Here is a 26,702-nt window from a genome sequence, read left to right on the forward strand (position 1 = left end):
TAGTTAGAGAAGTTTGATTCATCTCAATTAGTTTTGAGTTGTGGTTATGGTAATATTGAAGTCATGCTAGTAAGGTGTTGTGGATCGAGAAATACTTGTGTTGAAGTTAGTGATTCCCGTAGCATGCACATATGGTGAACCGCTATGTGATGAAATCTGAGCATGATTAGTCTATTGATTGTCATCCTTTGCGTGGCGGTCGGGATCCCGCGATGGTTTATACCTACCAACCCTTCCCCTAGGAGTATGCGTTGAATGCTTTGTTTCGATTACTAATAAAACTTTTGCAACAAGTATATGAGTACTTCATGACTAATTTTGAGTCCATGGTTTAGATGCACTTTCCCCTTCCACCATCACTATCTTCTAAGTGTCGTGCAACTTACGCCAGTGCACAAAACCCACCATTAGCCTCCCTCAAAACAGCCACCATACCTACCTACTATAGCTTTTTCAAAGTCATTCCGAGATATATTGCCATGCAACTACCACCATGACATGTGCCATTACGTCTACATTGCCGTTGCATGATCGCAAGATAGCTAGCATGATGTTTCCATTGATGTCTATGCCATGCTAGATCATTGTCATGGTACATTACCGAAGGCATTCCATATAGAGTCATTGTTGCTCTAAGTTTTGAGTTGAAAGTGTGATGATCATTATTAATGGAGCATTGTCCCTTGTGAGGAAATAAAAGAGGCCAAATAAGCCCACCAAAATGAAATAAAATAAAAAAAAGAGGCCAAAGAGCCCACCAAAAAATGAGAGAAAAAGAGAGAAGGGACAATGCTACCACTTTTTCCACACTTGTGCATATTAAGCACCATGATCTTCATGATTGAGAGTCTCTCATTTTGTCACCACCATATAGCTAGTGGGAAATTTTCATTATATAACTTGGCTTGTATATTCAAATGATATGCTTCCTCAAAATTGCCTTAGGTCTTCGTGAGCAAGCAAGTTGGATGCACACCCACTAGTTTTCTTTAAGAGCTTTCACATACTCTTAGCTCTAGTGCATCATTTGTCTGGCAATCCCTACTCATTAACATTGATATCTATTGATGAGCATCTCCACAGCTCATTGATATGCCTAGTTAATGTGACTATCTTCTCCTTTTTTTGTCTTGCAACATCCACCACACTCCACACCATCTATAGTGCTATAACCATGGCTCACGCTCATGTATTGTGTGAGAGTTGAAAAGGTTTGAGGAAGTGAAGGTGTGAAACAATTACTTGGCCAATACCGGGGTTGTGCATGATTTAAATTCGTTGTGCAATGATGATAGAGCATAGCCAGATTATATGCTTTTGTAGGGATAAATTTCTTTTGGCCTTGTTATTTTCAAAGTTCATGATTACCTTGCTAGTTTGCTTGAGTTATTATTGTTTCCACGTCATTAGCAAACTATTGTTTTGAATCTAATGGATCTGAACATTCACGTCACGTAAGAGGAGTTATAAAGGACATCTATTCTAGGTAGCATGAAAGCATCAAAAATTCATTCTTTATCACTTCCCTACTCGAGGACGAGCAGGAGTTAAGCTTGGGGATGCTTGATATGTCTCAAACGTATCTATATTTTTTGATGGTTTCACGATGTTATCTTGTCATCTTTGGATGTTTTATGTACCTTTTATATATTTTTTTGGGATTAACTTATTGATTCAGTGCCAAGTGTCAGTTCCTGTTTTTTCTGTGTTTTTGGCTCTTTTCAGATCTGATTTTGGAACGGAGTCCAAACGGAATAAAATCCCCGAAATGATTTTTTCCCGAACGGAAGAAGATCAGGGGGCCTGTGGGCCAAGCCAGGAGGGCTCCTGGGAGCCCACAAGCCCCCACTCCGCCACCAGGGGAGGCGTCGGTGGCAAGGCTTGTGGCCTCCCTAGCCGCCCCTTAACCTAGATCTTTGGCCTATATATTCCCTAAAATACAGCAAAAAATCAAGGGAGCCTCGAAAATACTTTTCCGCCGCCGCAAGTTTCCGTTTCCGCGAGATCTCATCTGGAGACCCTTCCTGGCGCCCTGTCGGAGGGGACTTTGGAGTTGGAGGGCTTCTTCATCATCATCATCGCCCCTCCAATGACTCGTGAGTAGTTCACTTCAGACCTACGGGTCCGTAGTTAGTAGCTAGATGGCTTCTTCTCTCTCTTGGATCTTCAATACAAAGTTCTCCATGATCTTCATGGAGATCTATCCGATGTAATCCTCTTTGGCGGTGTGTTTGTCGAGATGCGATGAACTATGGATTTGTGATCAGATTATCTATGATATATTGTTGAGTCTTTGTTGATTTCTTATATGCATGATTTCATATCCTTGTAAGTCTCTCCGAGTCTTGGGTTTTGTTTGGCCAACTAGATCTATGATTCTTGCAATGGTAGAAGTGCTTGGTTTTGGATTCTACCATGTGGTGACCTTTCCCGGTGACAGTAGGGGCAGCAAGGAACACATTAAGTAGTTGCCATCAAGGGTAACAAGATGGGCTCTGTCGTTGATATGAGATTGTCCATCTACATCATGTCATCTTGCTTAAGGCGTTACTCTGTTCTTTTGGACTTAATACACTAGATGCATGCTGGATAGCGGTCGACGTGTGGAGTAATAGTAGTAGATGCATAAAGTATCGGTCTACTTGTTTTGGACGTGATGCCTATAGATATAATCATTGCCATAGATATCATCATGACTTTGTGCGGTTCTATCAATTGCTCGACAGTAATTTGTTCACCCACCGTCTACTTGCTTTCATGAGAGAAGCCACTAGTAAACACTACAGCCCCCGGGTCTATTCACATCCATCGTTTACACCTCCGCTTTTACTTTGCTTTGTTACTTTGTTGCTTTCAGTTCTCACTTGGCGAACAATCTATAAGGGATTGACAACCCCTTCATAGCGTTGGGAGCAAGCTTTTGTGTTTGTGCAGGATCTTGTGATACTCCTCCACTGGATTGATACCTTGGTTCTCAAACTGAGGGAAATACTTACCACCGCTGTGCTACAACATCCTTTCCGCCTCGAGGGAACACCAACGCAAGGCTCCAAGGCCACGGGGGAAATCCTTTGCATATTTGCCTAGGAAGTACCTTAAGGCGTAGCCGCGGTAGAAGGATTCCTGATGCCGTCGACACGACTATTCTTGGCGCCGTTGCCAGGGAAGCACAGCTGACATCAGTACCAAGGTAGTACCGCTTGGGCGGTACTTCCATTGTGTACTACCGCTGCTACTTCCGCTTATGTTTTCATTTTTTTATTTTGTTTCGAGTCGATCTTTGAGCGATGGTTCTTAGGGTAGTGTCGCGCGACCACTTATTTTTGGGTTATGGAGTCTTACTGCTTCCCAGCAGAAGTACCGCTCGACAGGGAGGTAGTACTGCTCCGTCGACACTATTGCCTCGAGGTTTCTGTTGTTTTTGCATGTTTTCCCTGAAACTTTCGTTCCAACGGAAGTACCGCCCGCCTGAGCGGTACTACTACTTGTGCACTGTCTGAGTGCATAACGGTTGGATTTTGACGGACCTATTTAAAGGGGTCTTCTTCCCCAATGGTCTTTCATCCATTGAGCTCGTATTTTCCCCCCATTGTTGACCTTCTTTGAGCTTTCTAACTCTCAACGCCTCCAATGATTCTTCCTAGTTCTTGAGGGAAAGAGAGAGCAGATCTAGATCCAAATTTCCACCAACCACTTTCTCCTCTATGTGAGGGGAACCCCTTGGATCTTGATCTTGGAATTCTTTGTGAGCTCCTTGTTCTTCCTCTCATATTCCTCCATAGCTTTTGTTGTTGTGGAGGGACTTGAATGTGAGGGACTTGACCACTTCATGTGTTCTTGCCATTGCATTAGTTGCATCAGTATGAGTTTTCCACCTGAATACATGGAAGTGAAAAAGTTTGAGAAGCTTATTACATTTGGGTGCTTGGTACCCTAGAGATTGTTCTCCGTGGATGCTTTGGCATCCTAGAAGCTTGGTGGTGCCTCGGAGTTCAATCATTGTGGTGTAAAGCTCCGGTCAAGCATCGGGGTCTCCAATTAGGTTCTGGAGATTTCCCCGGGCATTTGAGGTCATCTCGGAGCCACAACCCATTATGGCGAAGCTTCGTGGTGGTGTTGGGAGCCTCCAATTAAGTTGTGGAGATTGCCCCAACCTTGATTGTATGGGTTCGGTGACCACCCTCAAGGATCCCTTAGTGGAATCACGACACGTTGCATTGTGCGAGGGCGTGAGGAGATTACAGTTGCCTTAGTGGCATCTTGGGGAGCATTGTGCCTCCACACCACTCCAAACGGAGATCAGCATTTGCAAAGGTGTGAACTTTGAGATACATCGTCATCCCCGTGTGCCTCGGTTATCTCGTACCCGAGCCCTTTACTTACGCACTTTACTTTGTGATTGCCATATTGTTTCTTGTTATATATCTTGCTATCACTTAGTTGGTTATCTTGCTTAGCATAAGTTGTTGGTGCACATAGATGAGCCTAGTTGTTTTAGGTTTTGTGCTTGATAAATTAAACGTTAGTTGTATTCCGCATTTGTTCAAGCCTAAACCGTAATTATTTTAAAGCGCCTATTCACCCCCTGTCTAGGCTACATCCACGTCCTTTCACCCTGAGTACATGATCACGAAGAAAATAATGATGAATCTAGATGTTCTTGGTCTTCGAGTGTAGTACTGGATTGTTCACAATCTTGATTGATCTCTCATTGTCGTAGTAGAGTGGCACATTCTTCACATTGATGTCGTAGTCCTTGAGGGTTTGCTTCATCCATAATAGTTGAGCACAACACGAATCAGCAGCAATATACTCAGCTTCAGCAATGGAAAGTGACACGCAGTTCTATTTCTACCAGGATAAATAGACTAAGGATCCTCTGAGGAAATGGCATGTGCCTGATGTTGACTTGCGATCCACATGATCACCAACATACTTAGAGTCGGAATATCCAATGAGATGAAGATTTGAGCCCTTGGGGTACCACAATCCAAGCGTTGGTGTGTGAGCTAGATATCGAAGAATATGCTTTGTGATTCCTTCGGTGTTGTTTGGAAATGGGCCTACATGCAAACACTAAGCATAATATTTGTCCTAGATGTACATAGGTACAATAATGAGCCAGTCATGGAGCGATATACCTTTTGATAGAAATCTTGACCATTTTCGGCAGTGCAGAGGTGGTAGTTTGTGGGCATTGGAATTTTGACACCTTTGCGGTCTTGCATGCCGAATTTCTTCAGGACATCATTGAGGTGTTTCTCTTCAAAGATGAATATGACATTGCGTTGTTGACAAATTTGAAGACCTAGGAAGAATTTCAACTCCCCCATCATGGACATTTGATGTTCTTAACACATCATATAGCCAAATTCATCATTGTAACATTTGTTAGTACAAACAAACATAATATCGCCTACATATATTTGGAAGACGAAGAGTTCATTGTCATAGGATTTTGTGAAAGAGTTGAGTTGAGTGAATCGGTTTTTAAGTTGTTCTTCATGAGGAATTCCTTCAACGTGTCATACCATGCTTGAGGGGCCTCCTTAAGGCCATAGAGAGACTTGTTGAGTCTGAAGACTTTGTCAGGATGCTTTGGGTCTTAAAAACTTCGGGGTTGAGCAACATACACTTCTTCCTCAAACTTACCACTGGGTAATGCACTTTTCACATCCATTTGATATAAGGTGATATTGTGATGGTTAGCATAAGCAAGCAATATACGAATAGCTTCAAGTCTAGCAAGAGGTGCAAAAGTTTCATCAAAGTCGATTCCCTCAACATGTGTGTATCCGTGAGCTACAAGCCAAGCCTTATTCCTCACTACTTGACCATCTTCATCTTGCTTGTTTTGATAGATCTAGGTACCGATGATATTGTGCTTGCGATGATCAGGCTACTTGACGAGTTCCCACACGTTGTTGAGTTTGAATTGATGTAGTTCTTCTTGCATTGCTTGAATCCACTCAGGCTCGATAAATGCTTTCTCAACCTTTGAGGGTTATGTGACAGACACAAATGAAGAGTGCCCACAAAAGTAAGTTAAATGTGAAGCTTTTGAGCGAGTGAGGGGACCTGATGCATTGATGTCATCGAGGATTTTGTCAATCTGCGCTTCATTTGCAACCCTTGGATGAGTAGGTTGATGACTTTCTTGGGGTTGAGGATTTTCATCAGTAGCAATTTCCTCAAGTGCACCAGCATGAATTTCTTCGTTGTTTGGGATGACTTCTTCAACAAGTGCAGGTTCTTCATTGGGGATGATATCTTCAGTTGCCTTGAACCTAATGGATTCCTTAGGAGACATTTCATATAGCATAGGAGGCAGGTGCTCTCTTTGTGAGCCGTTAGTTTCATCGAACCGCACATCTATAGTTTCAACAACTTTGTTGTGGTAGTTGTTGATGACTCTGTAGGATGCGAGTCCTTTCCGTAACAAAGCATAAAACCCTCATGTGCTTTTGGTGCAAATTTAGAAGTATGGTGAGGGTCTCTAATCCAGCATCTCTCACCGAAGACTTTGAAATAACTTACATTTTGTTTCTTGTTAATGAGGAGTTCATATGAATTCTTCTTGAGGAATTTGTGAAGATATACCATGTTGATGATGTGCCACGCAATGTGGATTGCCTCAGGCTAGAAATGACGAGGGGTCTAATATTCTTCCAACATAGTGCTAGCCATCTCAACAAGAGTCCTATCCTTACGCTCCACGACGCCATTCTGCTGAGGAGTATATGGGGTAGATAACTCATGAGTAATACCAAGTTCATCAAGATAGCCATCAAGACTAGTGTTTTGGAACTCGGTCCCATTATCAATCCTGATGTGCTTGAACTTGACACCAAGTTCGTCGAGGCCCTCGAGGAAAATTGTTTGAATAATTCCTGCACTTCAATTTTGTAACACATAATATGCACCCAAGTGTAATATGAATAATCATCAACAATGAAAAAGCCATATAGAGATGTGGCATTGGTTAGTGTGGCATAATGAGTAGGAACAAAGAGGTCCATGTGAAGCAATTCAAAAGGATGAGTAGTAGTCATGATAGTCTTTGAGGAATGCTTGGATCTGGTCATCTTTCCACACTCACGAGCCCCACACAGATGATCCTTGAGGAATTTGACACCTTCGATGCCAATGACACGCTTCTTCTTCACGAGTGTGCACATTCCTCATGCCAGCAGGACTAAGTCGTTGATGCCATAGCCAGCTGTAAGGGCATTCTCCTACCTTAAGTGTTTTGGTGATGATGACAACTCACTGTGTTATCTAACCACGTGTCAAGTATATCTGGCCATGGGCCGAGCCGGGCCGGGCTTGGGCCAAGCCCTAAAAAGCCCACGACAGAAAACGGAGGCCCATGCCCAGCCCAGGCCCTGCCATCGGGCCTACTTTGACACCCAAGCCCAACCCATCTGTTGAAAAGCACGTCGGGCTTGGGGCCATGGGCCAGGCCTCTTCCTTAAAATACCAATATGTCAAGCCCAATCCCGGCCCGGCCCTGCCGGTGGTCTCAAAACTTAGGCCCAAGCCCGACCCGCGGGCAAGTCCATAGGGCCTAAGCCCTATATTTTGGGGTCGGGCCTGGGCCGGCCGGCCGGGCAAGGCCGGATATGCGAAGGTATAGTGTCAAGTGTGCAGGTATCATATGTAAAATACAAGACGATTAGGTATTCCCTCCAAACAGAAAAGATCGAAGACGTGTTCCCTACGTGTTTATTCTCTTTGGTCGTAGGGATCCCGTACTATTAAGAGGGAAACCACATTGGAAGTCTATGGGTGAATCAATTCTCTTTCACACTCTTTTGCACCCATCTCGTTCCATCGCATAATTGAGAGAGAGGCCCCTCCTTCCTGACTGACTGGTTGTACCACTGCCTAGAGCGGTTGTACCGCTCACCCCCTAGGCAGTTGAACCGGCCCAGCACTGGTCCACAACTGGACACGGTTCTGTTGTGTTGCGGTGGTTGGGCGGTGGTGGCCCGGGCGTACCGCTATATTAGTATAGCCGGTACTACCGGTGTTCTTAGCGGTTGTACAACTTGGGACATAGCCATCCCAGCAGTCGTGGCAGGTGGAACCGTTGGCCAACCTTCCGTTGTTCTCCGGTTGTTGGGCGGTAGCTTGGCGGTTGTACCGCTAAAATAGCCAGCCGGTTGTACCGCCCTGGCAACCGGTTGAACGGCTGCCGTGTAAAAACGGTTGTAATGGTTAGAAAGTTGGGCCTATATAAAGGGGGGTTTCTTCCTCCTCCCTCTTATCTCTTACCTCTCTCTTTCTCTCTCCACCATTGATTCACTCCAAGCTTTCTTGCCCGATCTCTCTCCCTAGCCACCCAAACATGTTGTCTTGCTAGGGATTGAAGGAGGAGATCTAGATCTACACTTCCACCAAAGGAAAGTTTATTCCCCCAAAGTTCTTGTGTTGATTTTTTTACTCTTGGGTGTTTGAGCACCCTAGACGGAAGAGGTCACCTCGGAGCCATATTCCATTGTGGTGAAGCTTTGTGGTTTCGTTGGGAGCCTCCAATTAAGTTGTGGAGAGAGCCCCAACCTTGTTTGTAAAAGTCCGGTTACCACCTTCGAGGGCACCACTTAGTGGAATCACAACACCTCACATTGTGTAAGGGCGTGAGGAGAATATAGTGGACTTAGTGGCATCTCGGGGATCATTATGCCTCCACACTGCTCCAACGTAGACGTACTTCCCCTCAAAGGGAAGGAACTTCGGAAACACATCCTTGTCTTCATAGGTTCCACTTGTGGTTATTTCTTACCTTTACTTGTATTTACTTCTTGCTTATTATTGTTGTTGTTAGCATCATATAGGTTGCTCACCTAGTTGCATATCTAGCCAACCTATTTGTTGCTAAACATAATTTGTTTAAAGAAAATTTTAAATTTTGTTAGTTCCCTATTCACCCCCCCCCCCTCTAGGCAACCATATCGATCCTTTCAATTGGTATCAAAGCCTCATCTCTTTATTAAGGGTTTCACCACCCAAAGAGTATGGCTTGTAACGAGGACCGGGTTGAGGAGGTGCCCGAGGGAGCTGTTGCAAACTCGGTCACCCGAGAGGAATTAAAAGAGGTCATGTCCACATTGAAATCCTCAGTGGCTCTCGAAGTCAAGAACATGCTTAAAGACTTCCTTGATATTTACAAACCGTCTACCGACCCATTGTTTGTGGCTAATCCCACAACTTCGGATACGGGGGCCAATTACGAAAAGGAAAATGCTAGTAGTGAAAAATATAAATTGCCTCAAGGAAAGAGTGGGGCAAATACCTTTGCCTGAGTTCCTCCTCCCATGGTCTATGGAGGACCGGTCCACCTACCGCATATTATTAATCTAGGTCCTCCACCAAAGCTTGTTAAAAATGATTTTGCTAACTGGATTTTCGTATAAAGGCTCATTTAAATCACATCTCAACATAGCTTTGAAGAATCATCGAGCAAGGCCACTACCTCATGATCCAAGAAACCTCACTCCAAGAGAAGAGGTTGACAATCAGCTCAATCATTCAGCCGTGTTCATCCTTCAAGCAGTTGTTCCCATTGAAGATCTTGCACATTTGCGTCCCTTCACTCATATCAAAGATTTTTGGGAGCACATCCTTTCCATGTACAAGGAAAGTTCTAGTATTCAACGGTCAAACTATGAAGTGATACTTGATGAGGCTGATGAATTTGTTATGATTGAGGATGAAGATCCTTGTGAGCTATACCGAAGGGTGACGACTCTTGTTGTCGCTCCTCAAGATCATGGAAGCAAGGATGTGGATGACAATTGGATCAAACGTTAGTTTCTCAAGGCTATTATGCCCTTCAACAAATCCATGTCCTCCGTCATCCATCAGAGGTGAGACTTTCACTCCTTGCCTTCAAGCAATGTGTTTGATGAGTTCATTGCCATGAACATATTGAACAAGACCGCTTACGGTGCTCTTGCTCATGTTCAATGGTCAAGAAAAGACTCTCCCAACCTTGCCTTGAAGGCCAAGGCTGAATTGGAGGAAGATGAGGAAGAAGAAGAGGAATTATGCCCCGAAGACACAAAGTATTCCTATCACGACCATATGGCTCTTGCATCAAGATAGTTTTGGGGCAACAAGAGCAACCCAAATTCAAATTTCTCCAAGAACTACTCAAATGGGCCCAAAGGCAAGAAACGTGTGAGAACTTGCTACAACTATGGCAACTTGAGTTACTTTGTGGCTGATTGTCCTTATGAGAAGAGGGAAGACAATGGTGGCAAACTTATTCGAAAAGACAAAGCCAAGCCCTTCCCCAACAAGAACAACTTATTCAAGAACAAGCTTCAAAAGGTGTTGATGGCTCAAGAGGAGTACCTTACCGATGAGGACGAGGATGATGATGCAAGTGGTTAAGTCATGGGGGTTGCCATCGTGGCCATTGCATCCTCTTGTCCAAGCAAGGTGTCCCTCTTCAATGCCCCCAACAAAAACCGCATTGCGAAGTGCCTTATGGCCAAGGCATCCAACAAGGTAACATCCAACATTAAAACTTCCAATCTCAATGCTACCATTTCCACTACCTATCTTAGTGGTGATGAAAAGGAGGAGGTGGAGGAGGAGGAAAAATCCTTTATGAATTCATGAGAAAACTCAAGGGTAAATCCAAGAAGCATTTTGTTGCTCTCTTGGAACAACTTGGAGAGGCTAATGACCTCATTGAATCACATGAAGAAACTATCTCTACATTACAAGGTCATAATCGTCACTATGCCGATGATATTGCGGATCTTTCTATTATTCTTGAAGAAGAGCAAGGACTTCGTTTGACTCTTCAGGAGTCACATAACGATGACCTTGCTAAGTTAAAGAAAGATCTTGATCATGCTCTTGTTCTTACCCATGTGCTTCAATCTGAAAACGATGCACTTGGGCTTGACGATGTTAGACTCAAGGAAGAGCTTGCAAGATTTGACAAGGCTCACAATGTGGGGACCCCGACTAGCAAGTCGAGTTCGCCGTGCCCAGTGACCCCAAGGATCAATGTTCACTGAACACAGATACCGAATAATAGAGTCTTACATCCAAGTACCGAATTATTACATCAAACGACTAGAAGGTCGGGTTCAAGAGCAAGGCCTAAAGCCAAATTAAACGGATACATCGAGTAGTGGAAAATCGTAAGGGCTAAGAGGTGCCCATGCCATCAAGCCTACACCGACAGGCATTCTGACTTGGAAGCATCCTAGATCGCGGGTCCGTCTCCGACGGCGTACTCATCGCCAAACTTCGGTCCTTCCATGTCTGGTCAATAACATAACCAGTGGCAAGCCAATGAGTACTTTGAATGTACTCGCAAACAGCCCATGATATATATATATGGTAAGGAATAACAGTAACAGTTATCTTTAGTGGAATGCAATGTGGTGGTATGATCAAGTATGTGCAACAAGTTAAAGAATTACTTTTGAAGAACAGGTTACTGATATCAACATATCTGACAAGGGTTGAACACACCGGGTTCACCCTATATGCCAAGTCATCGGACTTGTCATAACCTCAATGTATTAATGAGGGCTAAACCATCCGGGTTTACCCTATATGTCAAGTCACCGAACTTGATCATATTATTGTGATTATAATAACAACACCTTTTTAACACCACACACACACACTATTGGTTTATGCAGAAACACAGGACGTAGTTTAAGCAGCACCACCCAACTGTCCTTGACCGTGGACACAGCTATTCGAATAGTTTACACTCTGCAGAGGTAGTACGCTGGACCCACGAGAAACGGGAAACTTCCGTGTCATCCACGACTCGCGGTACATCACATATACCCGAGGTAAGTACCCGATCATCATCTTTCCCCTAACGATACTAGACAAAGAGGTCCACTCAATTGGTACCCAGCCCACATGTTGTACGTCTTACGAGCACCGACTCTGGACTGTAACAACCATGCAGGGACCAACGGTGTGCCCGGAACTCATAATAATGGCATAGTCGTCCTACCTAGCACGACCCCATCACGAGAGTGACACCGATCACTCCCGCCACTAGTAATGTGGCTCTTTGCTAGTACCGACCAGAGTAATCAACAAAGCCCCGTCCCATAAAGGGGTATCATGGTCGTACTGGTAAGGTTGGGACGGTCGACACATCATAAATCTAATCCATTTCCGAAACCATACTCACACCAAAATCACCGGTGCATCACTTCACCAAAAGTGATCACCAACTCATCATCACCCTCAGGCATTAGTGGCACCCGACGGGGTTTTCATAAACTCTTTACTCATCATCATGCTTGTGATAATATGCCTTAACATTACTTGTCAACATGGTAATATCATGACCCTCACGGGGTAGGGTCAAGCTCAATGCAGTGATTATACTCTACTAGTCAACATGACAGTAGCATGATCCTTGTAGATGGTAGGGTCAGCTCATCATGTTTGTGCTCCGAGGAGCCATGTGAATATCTTTACTATCAATGCAAGTGCTTCGAAGAAGCCTTCGGTACCATCACATCAATGATGAACCGGCATCGTGATCACATGCAACGGGAAAATACTTGCTATACTAGCATGCATCATTTTATATACTTAAGTCATGGCAAAAGGGCTGCTTGCCTTGGTCAGCTAGGTATCCGGGGTCTTCGAGGTCTTCCGCTCCGGATCCTCCGTCACTCAGTAACTCTACCGTCGAGAAAGAAATAAATAAATACTAGCTCTCACTAAAACAGATCACAAAGTGCTTTTAGAAATGTTGCAAGGCTTGAATAAATTCAGGATATTATTTTGAAAAATGTTTCCTATTGTTTTATTAGCTAAGCACATTTATTTAAAAGCAAACAGAAGCAAACAAGTGCTTTTTAATATCATTTTATTATACCAAAATAGTTTCTGTTTTTGATAAAAATGTCAATTATTACATAATCAAATACTACTCATTTTTAGAAAATTACTGGTGGAAGAATTATATTTTTCTACTGGCTAAATCTTTTTATAAAAATCATTTAGTTTGCTGGATTAAAACAAAATAAAAAGGCCAGGGGGGTTGGATCTAGTCGGCCCAGCCAGCAGGCCTGGCCACCAAGCGCGCGCGGGCCAGGTTCAAACCTGACCTGCGGACCCCTGGGTAAGCGTCAGCGGCTGCACGCGCTGGCTGCCCAAGGACACCGACAGGTGGGCTCCACCTGTCGGGTCCTTCTCCTACCTCCAGCCAGAGAGGTGGAGATGGACGCCGGCGAGGCTACCATTGTCCTCATGCCTAGCTAGGAATGGGAACGGGTTCCTCGTGCCTCCGCCTACCTGCTCGTGGTCGGGACGTCACCGGAGGTGGTCTGGGTCGCCGGCGACGAGGTGCTCGTGGCGGAAGGGTTTCGGGTTGGTGTTGAACTAGGGGCTAGGGGTATGTATTCGCTCGGGAGAGTTAGGGGAAACGTTCCTTGTGTCAAGGGGAGTGTAATGAGAGGTCGGACAACGCAGGAGCCGTCGTGTAGCCGGAGATCGACCGGAGCTCCGAGGCAGAGGGGCCTCGGTCGAGTTCGAGCACTGGGGCTCTGCGAGCTCGATTGGGCGGCTAGGGAGTGTCTACTGGTTGTGTTGAAGCTGCTTGGAGGGTGCTGGAGTGCCGGGGGGACCTATTTATAGGCCAACGACGGTGACCCGGCTCGGGCGCGCCGGTGACTCACCGTGGCACGCGTGCAAGCACAGTGAGGTGTTGGCCGCGAAACCACGGGTTTGGGACATGGTTTAGGGCCTCCTGGTGCAACGGCCGCAGAGGGAAAGCGAGTGGGGACGAGCTGCAGCGACCGTGCATGCTCGGTCTCGTCGGGCACGCACGGGCACGCGTCGCCTGAGCTCTTACGCGAGGGGGAGAGGGTCCCTGGGGTAGCTTTGCACTGAATGGTTGTCGGGGGAGCGCTTGGACATAACTGGGGAGGCTCTCTGCAGCGCGCCCAGAGCGCAGTTTTGGCATGCCACGGCATGCTGGCTCGCTCTGGGGCACTTGGGACGTGTCCTCCATGTCCTGAGTGTTGCTGGGAGTGTGCCTAGCCGTTGTGGTTTAGTGGGAGCCCGAGCTGGTCAAGGGAGCAAGGAACACTAGTGTTGCCAGTACTGCCCTGCAGCTCAAATTGGAGTTCTTGTCACTTGTGCTTGGAGTTGGGGAGGGGCTGATTGACTGGGTGTTCAGGGTGTTCTGGTGCTCTAACCCACCAAGTTTGGGGCCTTGACATTGGGTAAAATAGTGGCTAGGAGGGTTTTTACCTTCCTGTCAGTAGGTGCTCGACAGTGACTTGGGGTGCTTCCACTCCACCACTGTAAATGAAACTTAACAGGTTTGGTCTTGGGGTAAAAACATGGGGTTCCACCAAATCTGAGCTCCATTGAACAAGTTTGGCTTTGCAAACTTGAAAATGTCTCAGTATGACCAGTACTGTCCTTTACAAAGGAAGTGTGGCCAAACAGAGTCTCACAAATCCCATCTTTGGTGTGGAGTCCTCATTTGGGGTGCTAAACACCTCTGCAAAGTTTCAGCTCCATTGGAGAAACTTTGCAATGTAGAGTTGTTCCAACTCTACTCTGGACAGAGAGGGTTTTGGGCTCTTTAAGTGCACTTCCCCACCTTGGATCAAGGTGAGATTTTAGGTGAGCACCTAATATGGTTTGGGAGGGCTCCTGCAATTTTATGGGAATTTACTGAGATAATTTCCTTTGGAAACATCTCAAAAAGCTAAAACAGACAGAAATGGTTTCCAGGGTTTTACTCAAATAATATTAATATAAAATAGGGTTTAAAATCTTATATATGGAAAATATATGTCCTTTTGAGCTTCCATGAATTTACTCAGAATTTTTCTAAGGCAGGAAAGTAATTTTCCTTGTGGGAATATCATTACTGGCCTTAGAAATAGACATAGATATAAAATAGGAAAATAATATTTTAAATCACCAATTAATGTTTTTAATGAATGAAAATAATATTTGGATCATATCACCAACTTTGTTTGGAAGTGCCACTTGGCTTCATGAGCTAGTAGTGTATCCCAACATGATGAAGGTGATCTTGATATAAAGGGAAAATGGGCTTTTGAAGAGAGCAAAATAATAAGTTTTTCATGGGTTTGACTCATCAAACAAGCAAGCATACACTCAAACAAGGGCTGACATTGCCCTCACAACATTATTTGGAAAAGTTTTGACAAGCTCTGATTTTTGCAACACAGAAAACTTGGGGTGAAAAACAGGGTGTGACACACAAGGTCTTGAAAAGTGATCATGTCTCTTTTAAAGAGTCTCATGCTTAACTCCAAGTAAAACTCACTAAGGAAATAGCCACGTGCTCTCCATTTGTTTTAGTTGATAATGTGCATGCTACTAACCATGTTGTGAGCATGCACATCTTGTGGAGGAGAACACCAAATTAAAAGAGCAGCTTGAGGAAGGCCTTGTGACATGCATCCAAGGTGAAAAGAATCTTAATGATCTTTTGAGAAGTCAAAAGGAAGTGGTTGCAAAGGAAGGAGTTGGGTTTGCACCCAAGTCCAAGAATAACAAGAAGAAGAAGACCAAGCAACCTCCACATCTTATGGAATCCTTTGTAAATCTTGGGAGGGTACTCATGAGAAGAAAAAGGACCAAGCTAAGGACGGTAATGCCATGAAGGCCAAAACCCCTTGACCCAACAGAGCCGGCAACTTTAGCCCCTCTTATGTTTTGTGTCGTGCCAGTGATGGGAATGTTTTTGCTAAGTTTGTTGGTTCTTATGACGATTACATTGAATGGTCTATTTGGGTTCCTAAGACCCTTGTTACTAACCTGAGAGGCCCCATTAAAGAATGGGTACCTAAATCCAATCATTGATCTTGTGCAGGAGTTTGCTTCCATTGGGGTGTCCTGGTTGCTTGATAGTGGAGCAACAAATCATATGACCGGAAGCAAGGACTTGGTGGTGGACGTTCATCCCGACCCATCCATTGCCACCCAAGTTTCCTTTGGTGATGATGTGATTTCTAAGGTATTGGGTTTCAGCAAGGTGGTAATTTCTCCGGAACCTACCATTGAAAAGGTTATGCTTGTTGAGACCCTCGCATACAATTTACTTTATGTTCGTCAACTTGCACTTATGGGCTTTAGTAACTTCTTTGGCATTGACTCTGTGGCCCTTTTGTGGAGCAAGACTCTTAAAGTAGCCTTTTTTGGGCATGTAGATAACGGTCTCTATGTGGTTAACTTTTTGGAGCGACCCACTATGACAGCGACTTTCCTAATGGCTAAAGTTGATGTGGGATCGCTTTGGCATCATCGGCTAGCCCATGTCAATATGAGATATTTGCAAAGTATCTTGAAAGGGGATCACGTTCTTGGACTAACAAATGTGAATTTCGCTAGAGATCGTGCTTGTAGTGCGTGTATTGAAGGAAAGATTCGTGAGACAGCTCACCGCCCCACGACTATCATCTATTCAAAAAGCACCCTGGAGCTCCTCTGCATGTATCTCTTTGGTCCTACATCCTATGATAGTCTTGGGGGAAGAAAGTATTGCTTGGTGATAGTGGATGACTACTCAAGATATACCTGGGTATACTTTTTCAAGAGAAAGAGTGAGACTCAACAAACCGTCATCGACTTTGATAATGAAGCTCAACGCCAACATAATGCAAAGATATTGATGATTAGAAGTGACAATGGCACCGAGTTCAAGAAGTATACCCTAAATGAATTTCTGAGTGATGAAGGAATCAAGCATCAATACTCTGCACCTTACACTCCTCAACAAAATGGTGTGGCAGAAAGGAAGAACTAGACGTTGATGGATGCGGCAAGAACTATGATGACAGAGTTTAAATCTCCGTATAACTTTTGGGCCGAAGCCATCAACACCGCATGTCATGCATCCAATCGTCTCTACCTTTGCAAAGGCTTGAAAAGGACTCCATATGAAATTCTTACCAGCAACAAGACCAACGTTAAGTACTTCCAGGTGTTTGGGTGTAAGTGTTCCATTCTTAATAAAGGTGCTCGATTGTCTAAATTTGAACCTAGAGCTCAAGATGGCATATTTGTTGGTTATGCTACAAACTCTCACGCTTACCATGTCCTCAACAAGTCCTCAGGGCTCATTGAGGAGACGTGTAACATGGAGTTTTATGAGAATAATGTCTCCCAAGTGGAGAAAAGTGGTCTTCGTGATGTAGGTTATGAAATTACTCCCCTCGCAATAAGAAGAAGGGGTGTGGCACACTTCCTGCCCGTTGAGGAACCCCTTGTGGCTGAAGGAGAAGGATAATGTTTCAGTCATGTGGGACTATCATCGACGCAAGACCCACACGCTTCCGAAGAACACTCTGAAGGCCCTCAACCCTGTGATCTTGATCAAGGAGAATATCAACCTTGGGATGGTCCTACAACAAGTGATGTCCTTGATCAAGCTCTCCCCTCTGAGGTTTCTCAAGGACAAGAGCAAGCTCAAGATCAAGACCAAGTCCAAGATCAAGAGCAAGCTCAAGAACAAAACCAAGCTCGAGATCAAAGGCACGCAAAGGCGGTAAAAGTATCAAACAGGCTCCTCACCTTACCCCTGAGGAGATTCAAGAAAGACATGCAGCCAAGACTGCCAAAATGCTCAAAAATAATTCTCATGTACTCGAGAATGTCTATGGCATCTTACACAGAGGGGTAACCACCCATCGTCAATTATCAAAATTTAGGCCCATCATGCGTTTGTTTCTTGCATTGAACCACTAAAGGTACAAGAGGCTCTCAAAAACATGGATTGGGTTGAAGTCATGCATGAAGAACTCAAAAACTTCGAGCGCAACAAAGTTTGGCGACTAGTGCCAAGACCAAAGGAGAACCACAATGTCATTGGAACAAAGTGTATCTTTAAGAACAAGGAAGATGCAAAAGGTGTCATCACTCGTAACAAGGCAAGATTGGTAGCACAAGGCTACTCCCAAGTCGAGGACATCGACTACGGTGAAACATTTGCTCCTGTCGCTTGCCTTGAATCTATTCGCATGTTGCTTGCATTTGCTTCTCATCATAACTTCAAATTATACCAAATGGATGTGAAGAGTGCATTTCTTAATGGTCCCCTTATGGAGTTGGTTTATGTCAAGCAACCCCTAGGGTTCGAGGATCCCAAGTTCCCTAATCATGTGTATGTTCTCGATAAGGCACTCTATGGCCTTAAACAAGCCTCGCATGCCTGGTATGAGCATCTTACCAAGATGTTACATGACCGTGGATTTGAAGTTGGGAAAATTGACCCCACTCTTTTTACTAAGAAGGTCAAGGGGAGCTTGTTAATATGCCAACTATATGTTGATGATATTTTCTTTGGTTCTCCTAACAAGGCTTTTAATGAAGAATTTGTTGCTCTAATGACTAAAGAGTTTGAGATGTCTATGATGGGAGAGTTGAAATTGTTCCTTGGATTCAAAGTCAAGCAACAAAGTCAAGGAACCTTCATCAATCAAGCAAAATATACTCAATACATGCTCAAAAGGTTCAAGATGGATGATCTAAAACCGGCCAAGGCCAATACTCCCATGCCTCTCAACTGCCATCTTGACCTCGATCCCAATGGTAAAGTCGTGGATCAAAAGGTGTATCACTCTATGATCAGTTCTCTGTTTACCTTTGTGCATCTAGACCATATATTACGTTGAGTGTGGGAATCTGTGCATGATTTCGATCCGCACCTAAGGAAAGCCACTATGTGGCAGTCAAGCGAATCTTTCGATATTTGGCTCATACCCCAAACTTTGTCTTATGGTATCCCAAAGGTGCTTCATTTGATCTCATAGAATATTCAGACTCGGATTGGGCGGGAGACCATGTGGATGGGAAGTCAACTTCCAGAGGTTGCCAATTCCTTGGTCACTCTCTCGTAAGTTGGTCTTCAAAGAAACAAAATTGTGTTTCTCTCTCGTCTACCGGGGCCGAATATGTAGCTACTACCAGTTGTTGTGCTCATTTGCTCTAGATGAGGCAAACTTTAAAGGATTATGGTGTCACTTGTGACAAAGTGCCTCTTTATTGTGATAATATTAGTGCTATCTCGGTCTCCAACAACCCTGTTCAGCGTTGCAAGACGAAGCATATCAGTATTCGCCACCATTTCATCCGGGAGCATATCAAATGTGGGGAAATTGATCTCATTTATCTAAACACTAATTATCAACTTGCAGATATATTCACGAAGCCTTTGAATGAAGCAAGATTTCGCGAGTTAAGACATGAGCTAAATATAATTGATTTGAGCAACGTGCATTGAAATTGGGCACATCCCACCACTCTCATCATTCTATTCTATTTAGATGTATACATGAATTTAGGGGGAGTGTAGTTCTCTCAGTGAATTATCCCTCGTTCTATTGTGCATAAAACAATCAAATCTTTCACATTTGCCATTTTTTATGGTATTTATGTCTCAAAGATGAGTTTTGGTCATGTTTCCAATGTTAAAATCTTTGTGGTGCCATACCAATCGACTCAAACGTAGGTGACCTAGGCCACCGCCACCTCCTAGTGAGGTATTTTCCTTTGGTGCTTCTTAAAGTTGCATATTTTTGGTCCTTTTTGTGCTTCTTGTTTGCTTAAGACTTAGGTGTGGGTAACCTTCACGGTTTGTCTTTTTGCATTTCTTCTCGTTCACCTTGGAGCTATGGACCCGAAGGTCTACGGTGAACTACTCACGCATCATCAGAGAGGCAATGGTGTTGATGAAGAAGCCCTCCGTGTCCGAATCCCCCCTCCGGCAAGGCACCAGAATGTGCCCCAGATGGGATCTTGCGGAGACAGAAGCTTGCGGCGGCGGAAAAGTATTTTCGTGGCTCCCTCTTGTGGTTTCAGATTTTTTGGGGATTTATAGGCGGAAGAAGTGGGGCAAGGGAGCCACAGGGGGGCGCACAAGCCTGCTAGGCGCCCCCCCCCCTCCCTAGGCCGTGTCTAGGAGGCTTGTGGCCTCCCCTGGTGCCCTTTGCCTTGGTTCTCAAGCTTCCTGCGTATCTTCTGTTCCGGAAAAAATCTTTTCGAAGGTTTTATTCCGTTTGGACACTATTAGATATTCTCCTCTGAAAAAGGTCAAAAACACGGAAAAAAATAGGAACTGGCACTTGGCACTGAGTTAATAGGTTAGTCCCAAAAAAGATATAAAAATGCATACAAAGCATCCAAAGTTGACAAGATAATAGCATGGAACCATCAAAAATTATAGATACGTTGGAGACGTATCAAGCATCCCCAAGCTTAACTCCTGCTCGTCCTCGAGTAGGGAAGTGATAAAGACTGCATTTTTGATGTGGAATGCTACCTAACATATTTCAAGCAAACTAGCAAGGTAATCATGAACTTTCGAAATAACAAGGCCAAATAAAGTTATCCCTACAAAATCATATAGTCTGGCTATGCTCCATCATCCCCACACAACGAATTTAAATCATGCACAACCCCGGTATTGGCCAAGTAATTATTTTCGCACTCTTACTTTCTCAAACTTTTTTCAACTCTCACGCAATGTATGAGCATGAGCCATGGATATAGCACTATAGGTGAAATAGAGTGTGGTGGAGGTTGTGAGGCAAAAAGGAGGAGATGGTCACATCGACTCGGCGTATCAAAGGGCTATGGAGATGCCCATCAATAGATATCAATGTGAATGAGTAGGGATTACCATGCAACGGATGCACTTAGAGCTATAAGTGTGTGAAATCTCAAAAGGAAAACTAGTGGGTGTGCATCCAACTTGCTTGCTCACCAAGACCTAGGGCAATTTTGAGGAAGCCCATTATTGGAATATACAAGCCAAGTTATATAATGAAGATTCCCACTAGTATATGGTGGAGACAAAAAAAGAGACTCTCAATCATGAAGAACATGGTGCTATTGTGTAGCACGAGTGTGGAAAAAGATAGTACATTGTCCCTTCTCTCTTTTTCTCTCTTTTTTTGTTTGGGCTCTTTGCCCTCTTTTCATTTTTTATTTTTTTGGTGGGCATCTTTGGCCTTTTTTTATTTCCTCACATGGGACAATGCTCTAATGATGATCATCACACTTTTAATTACTCACAGCTCAAAGCTTAGAACAATGATGACTCTTATAGGAAATGCCTCCGGCAGTGTACCGGGATGTGCAACGATCTAACTTAGCATATGACGTTGAAACATCTCGCTAGCTATCTTACGATCATGCAATGGCAATATAAAAGTGACGGCACAAGTCATGAGACGGAACGGTGGGAGTTGCATGGTAATATATCTCGAAATGGCTATGAAAATGCCATGATAGGTAGGTATGGTGGTTGTTTTGAGGAAGGTATATGGTGGGTTTGTGCACCGGCGAAAGTTGCGTTGCACTAGAGAGGCTAGCAATGGTGGAAGGTGAAAGTGCATCTATCCCATGGACTCACATTAGTCATGAAGAACTCATATACTTATTGCGAAAGTTTTTATTAGTAATCGAAACAAAGTGCTAAACGCATACTCCTAGGGGAAGGGTTGGTAGGTGTAAACCATCGCGCGATCCCAACCGCAACACAAAGGATGACAATCAATAATTCAATTATGCTCTGACTTCCTAACATAGCGGTTCACCATGCGTGCATGTTACGGGAATCACTAACTTCAACACAAATATTTCTAGATTCACAACATCCTACTAACATAACTCTAATATTACCATATCCATGTCTCAAAACTATTTGAGAGGAATCAGAGTTCTCTTTACTAATCGATGCACATGAATATGGAAGTTTTTATTACATCCTCTTTGGATGTCGATCATCTTTAGGACTACTTTCATAGCACAAGCCAACTACCAAGTTACTCAAAGAGAGCACTCTCAAAAAGATATAGTGAAGATCGAGAGTTCTCATTTCTCCAAAATATGACACCGCCGTGCTCTAAAAAGATCAAAGTGAAGCACTAGAGCAAAGTTATCTAACTCAAAAGATATAAGTGAAGCTCAATGAGTATTCTAGCAAATTCACGATGAGTGCATGTCTCTCTCAAAAGGGTGTGCGGCAAGGATGATTGTGACACAACAAAAAGAAAAGACTCCTATAATACACGACACTCCAAGCAAAACACATATCATGTGGTGAATAAAAATATAGCTCCAAGTAACATTACCGATGGATTGAAGACGAAAGAGGGGATGCCTTCCCGGGGCATCCCCAAGCTTAGGCTTTTTGGTGTCCTTGAATTTGGCTTGGGATGCCTTGGGCATCCCCAAGCTTGAGATCTTTCCACGCTTTATCCCATTGTCCATGAGAACATCACCCAAAACTTGAAAACTTCACAACACAAAACTTATACAGAAACTCGTGATATCATTAGCACAAGAAAACAAACTACCAACTCTTTAAGTACTATAGCAAACTTTATTTCTATTTATATTGGTGTTAGATTACTGTACTCTCACTTTTCCATGGCTAGTACCCCCCCCCCCCCGATGCTATCCATAGTTTCATCAAAATAAGCAATCAACACAACAAAAACAGAATCTGTCAAAAATAGACCAGTCTGTAGAAATCTGTATACTTCGTATACTTCTGGTATCTCAAAAATTCTGAAAAATTACGATAATTTGGGAAATTGGCATATCAACCAGCAGAAAAAAGAATCAACTCAAAAGCTCTTTCTGGATAAGAATGAAAATAATTTCGTGAGCGAAAAGTTTCTGTCTTTTTCAGCACGATCAAACAACCATCACCAAAACTAGTCATAAAGGTTTTACTTGCTCAAACCCAAAATGAAACACAAAAAACACAATCATAACAGAATTATGAAGGTGTGGACGCAACAAAACAGAAAGCAAAAAGTAAAGATAAATTCATTGGGTTGCCTCCCAACAAGCGCTATTGTTTAACGCCCTTAGCTAGGCATAAGGCCATAGAATCATGTATCGTCGTCTTTGGTGCTCAAACCATAAGTAGCCCTCATCATGGATTCATAAGAAATCTTATTTTATTTCTAGGAAAATTTCTCATGCCCTTCTTTAATGGAAATTGAAATCTAATATTCCCTTCCTTCATATCGATGACAGCACCAATAGTCCTTAGGAAAGGTCTACCAAGAATGATAGGACACGTCGGATTGCAATCAATATCAAGCACAATGAAATCCACAGGTACATAGTTCCTATTTGCAATAATAAGAACATCATTGATCCTTCCCATGGGTTTCTTAACAGTAGAATCCGCAAGATGCAAATTAAGAGAGCACTCATCAATCTCATTCAAGCCTAGAACATCACATAAAGACTTTGGAATAGCGGAAACACTAGCACCCAAATCACACAAAGCGTTGCATTCATAGTTTTTGATCTTGATTTTGGTAGTAGCTTCCCACTCATCATGAAGTTTTCTAGGAATAGAAACTTCCAACTCAAGTTTCTCTTCAAGAAAAATCATCATAGCATCGACGATATGATCGGTAAAGGCCTTGTTTTGGCTATAAGCACGTGGAGAGTTTAGCATGGATTGCATCAAGGAAATACATTCAATCAAAGAGCAACTATCATAATTGAATTCCTTGAAATCCAAAGCAGTATTTTCATTACTACTCAAAGTTTTGATATCCTCTACTCCACTTTCAATGATTTTAACATCAAGATAGATAGACTCCGAATCATTGGGGCGTTTCTCAACCAAGGTGGATTCATATCCATCCCCATCATCATTAGGTTTGACATTAGAAAACAAGGATTCAATGGGAGTCACACCTAGCACTTCAAGATCTTCGTAATTCTCATCACGAGAACACGCCTTTTTAAGCCATTCATGTCTAGCACGAATTTGGGCGGTTCTTTCTTTACTCTCATTCATGGAAACACGCATAGGTTTCAAAGTTTCATCCATATTGATCTTGGGAGGAGCACATCACTTTCAAAGCATCAATATCAAGAGACATTCTATCAACGGTCCTAGCCAACTCATCAATTTTGAGTAGTTTTTCTTCTATGGACGCATTGAAAATCTTTTGCGAGTTGATAAACTCTTTAACATTACTCTCTAGATTAGAGGGTAATTTATTGTAATTTCCATGAGCATTGTTGTAGGAATTGCCAAAGTTATTAGAGGGATTACTAGGAAAAGGCCTAGGAATATAGTTAACTCTAAAAGCATTGTTGTTGCCAAAATTATTCCTACCAACAAAATTAACATCCAATCTCTCGTTGCTACTCTCAATCAAGGAAGACAAGGGCATATAATTTGGATCTAAAGGAGCACCTTTACTAGCAAACAATTTCATTAACCCATCCATCTTAGCACTCAAAGAGTTAATTTCTTCTATAGCGTGCACTTTTTTACTAGTAGGTGACCTTTCAGTGTGCCATTGAGAATAGTTTGTCATGGTATTGTCTAGGAGTTTTGTGGCTTCTCCTAATGTGATTTCCATGAAAGTTCCACCGGAGGAGGAATCAAGGATATTTCTAGAAGCAAAATTCAAACCAGCATAGAAGATTTGTATAATCATCCAAAGACTCAAGCCATGAGCGGGACAATTTCTAATCATCAGTTTCATTCTCTCCCAAGATTGTGCAACATGTTCATGATCTAGTTGCTTAAAATTCATGATATCATTATGGAGAGAGATAATCTTAGCCAGTGGAAAATACTTGGATATATAAGCATCTTTGCACTTGTTCCAAGAATCAATACTATTTTTGGGCAAAGATGAAAACCAAGTTTTTGCTCGATCTCGCAATGAGAACGGAAATAGCTTCAATTTAATCACATCATTATCCACATCTTTCTTATTTTGCATATCGCATAACTCAATGAAGGTATTAAGATGGGATGCGGCATCTTCACTAGGAAGGCCGGAAAATTGCTCTTTCATAACAAGATTGAGCAAAGCAGCATTGATTTCATATGATTCCACACTAGTGGCGGGAGCAATCGGATTACTAATAAAATCATTATTATTAGTATTCGAGAAGTCACAAAGTTTGGTGTTTTCATTCATGGTGACTTCAGCAAGCAAGACAAGCACACAAGCGAACAGAAAGCAAGCGAAAGAAAAGGGCGAACGAAAAAGGCAAATATTTTTGTAATTTTTTTTCAGAAGTGGGGGAGAGGAAAATGAGAGGCAAAAAAGTAAATGCAAGAGATGAGTTTGCGAAAGTTACTTGGATAAGCTTCACTTAGAATAGTCCCCGGTGCCAGAAATTGACACGTTGGAGGAAGACTATTCTTGACTTGATGCTCCCCGGCAACGGCGCCAGAAATTGGCACGTTGACGGGAGACTATTCTTGACTTGATCTTCCTCGGCAACGGCGCCAGAAATTCTTCTTGCTACCTCTTGAGCTTGCATTGGTTTTTCCCTTGAAGAGGAAAGGGTGATGCAGCCCAGTAGCAGTAAGTATTTCCCTCAGTTTGAGAACAAAGGTATCAATCCAGTAGGAGTATCAAGCCAAGTCTCCAAAGTACCTGCGCAAAAATAGCAAACTTGCACCCAACGCTACAAAGGGGTTGTCAATCCCTTCACGATTGATTGCAAGGTGAGATCTGAAGGTGGAAAGTGCAACAAATTAAAAGTGTGGAGCTGAAAATATGATGTGAAGTAGACCCGGGGGCCATAGTTTTCACTAGAGGCTTCTCTCATGATAGCAAATATTATGGTGGGTGAACGAATTACTGTCGAGAAATTCATAGAACCGCGCAAAGTCATGATGATATCTAAGGCAATGATCATACATATAGGCATCACGTCCGAGACAAGTAGACCGATACTTTCTGCATCTACTACTATTACTCCACACATTGACCGCTATCCAGCATGCATCTAGTGTATTGAGTTCATAACAAACAGAGTAACACCTTAAGCACTTCTCCCATTGAAAGAATTATAGATCAAGTTGGCCAAACAAAACCCACAACTCGAAGAGAATTACAAGGATATGAAATCATGCATATAAGAGATCTAGATAATATGATCATAAATCCACAATTCATCGGATCTCGACAAACACACCGCAAAATAAGATTACATCAGATAGATCTCTAGGAAGATCATGGAGAACTTTGTATTGAAGATCCAAGAGAGAGAAGAAGCCATCTAGCTACTAGCTATGGACCCGAAGGTCTATGGTGAACTACTCACCCATCATCGGAGAGCCAATGGTGTTGATGAAGAAGCCATCCGTGTCCGAATCCCCCTCCGGCAGAGCACCAGAACGTGCCCTAGATGGGATCTTGCGGAGACAGAAGCTTGCGGCGGCAGAAAAGTATTTTCGTGGCTCCCTCCTGTGGTTTCAGATTTTTCGGGGATTTATAGGCGGAAGAAGTAGGGCAAGGGAGCCACGGGGGGCCCACAAGCCTGCTAGGAGCGCCCCCAGGCCGTGGCTAGGGGGCTTGTGGCCTCCCCTGGTGCCCTTTGCCTTGGTTCTCAAGCTTCCTGCGTATCTTCTATTCCGAAAAAAATCTTTTTGGAGGTTTTATTCCATTTGGACTCTGTTTGATATTCTCCTGTGAAAAAGGTCAAAAACACGGAAAAAACAGGAACTCGCACTTGGCACTGAGTTAATAGGTTAGTCCCAAAAAAGATATAAAAATGCATACAAAGCATCCAAAGTTCACAAGATAATAGCATGGAACCATCAAAAATTATAGATACGTTGGAGACGTATCAGCCCTTTCCTCCCAAACCATCCAAGAAAAAGATGATGAGGATTTTGAGCACTTTGTTGAAATGAT

The sequence above is a fragment of the Hordeum vulgare genome, chromosome 5H (genome assembly GCF_904849725.1).
Source record: "Hordeum vulgare subsp. vulgare chromosome 5H, MorexV3_pseudomolecules_assembly, whole genome shotgun sequence".
NCBI lineage: Eukaryota > Viridiplantae > Streptophyta > Magnoliopsida > Poales > Poaceae > Hordeum > Hordeum vulgare.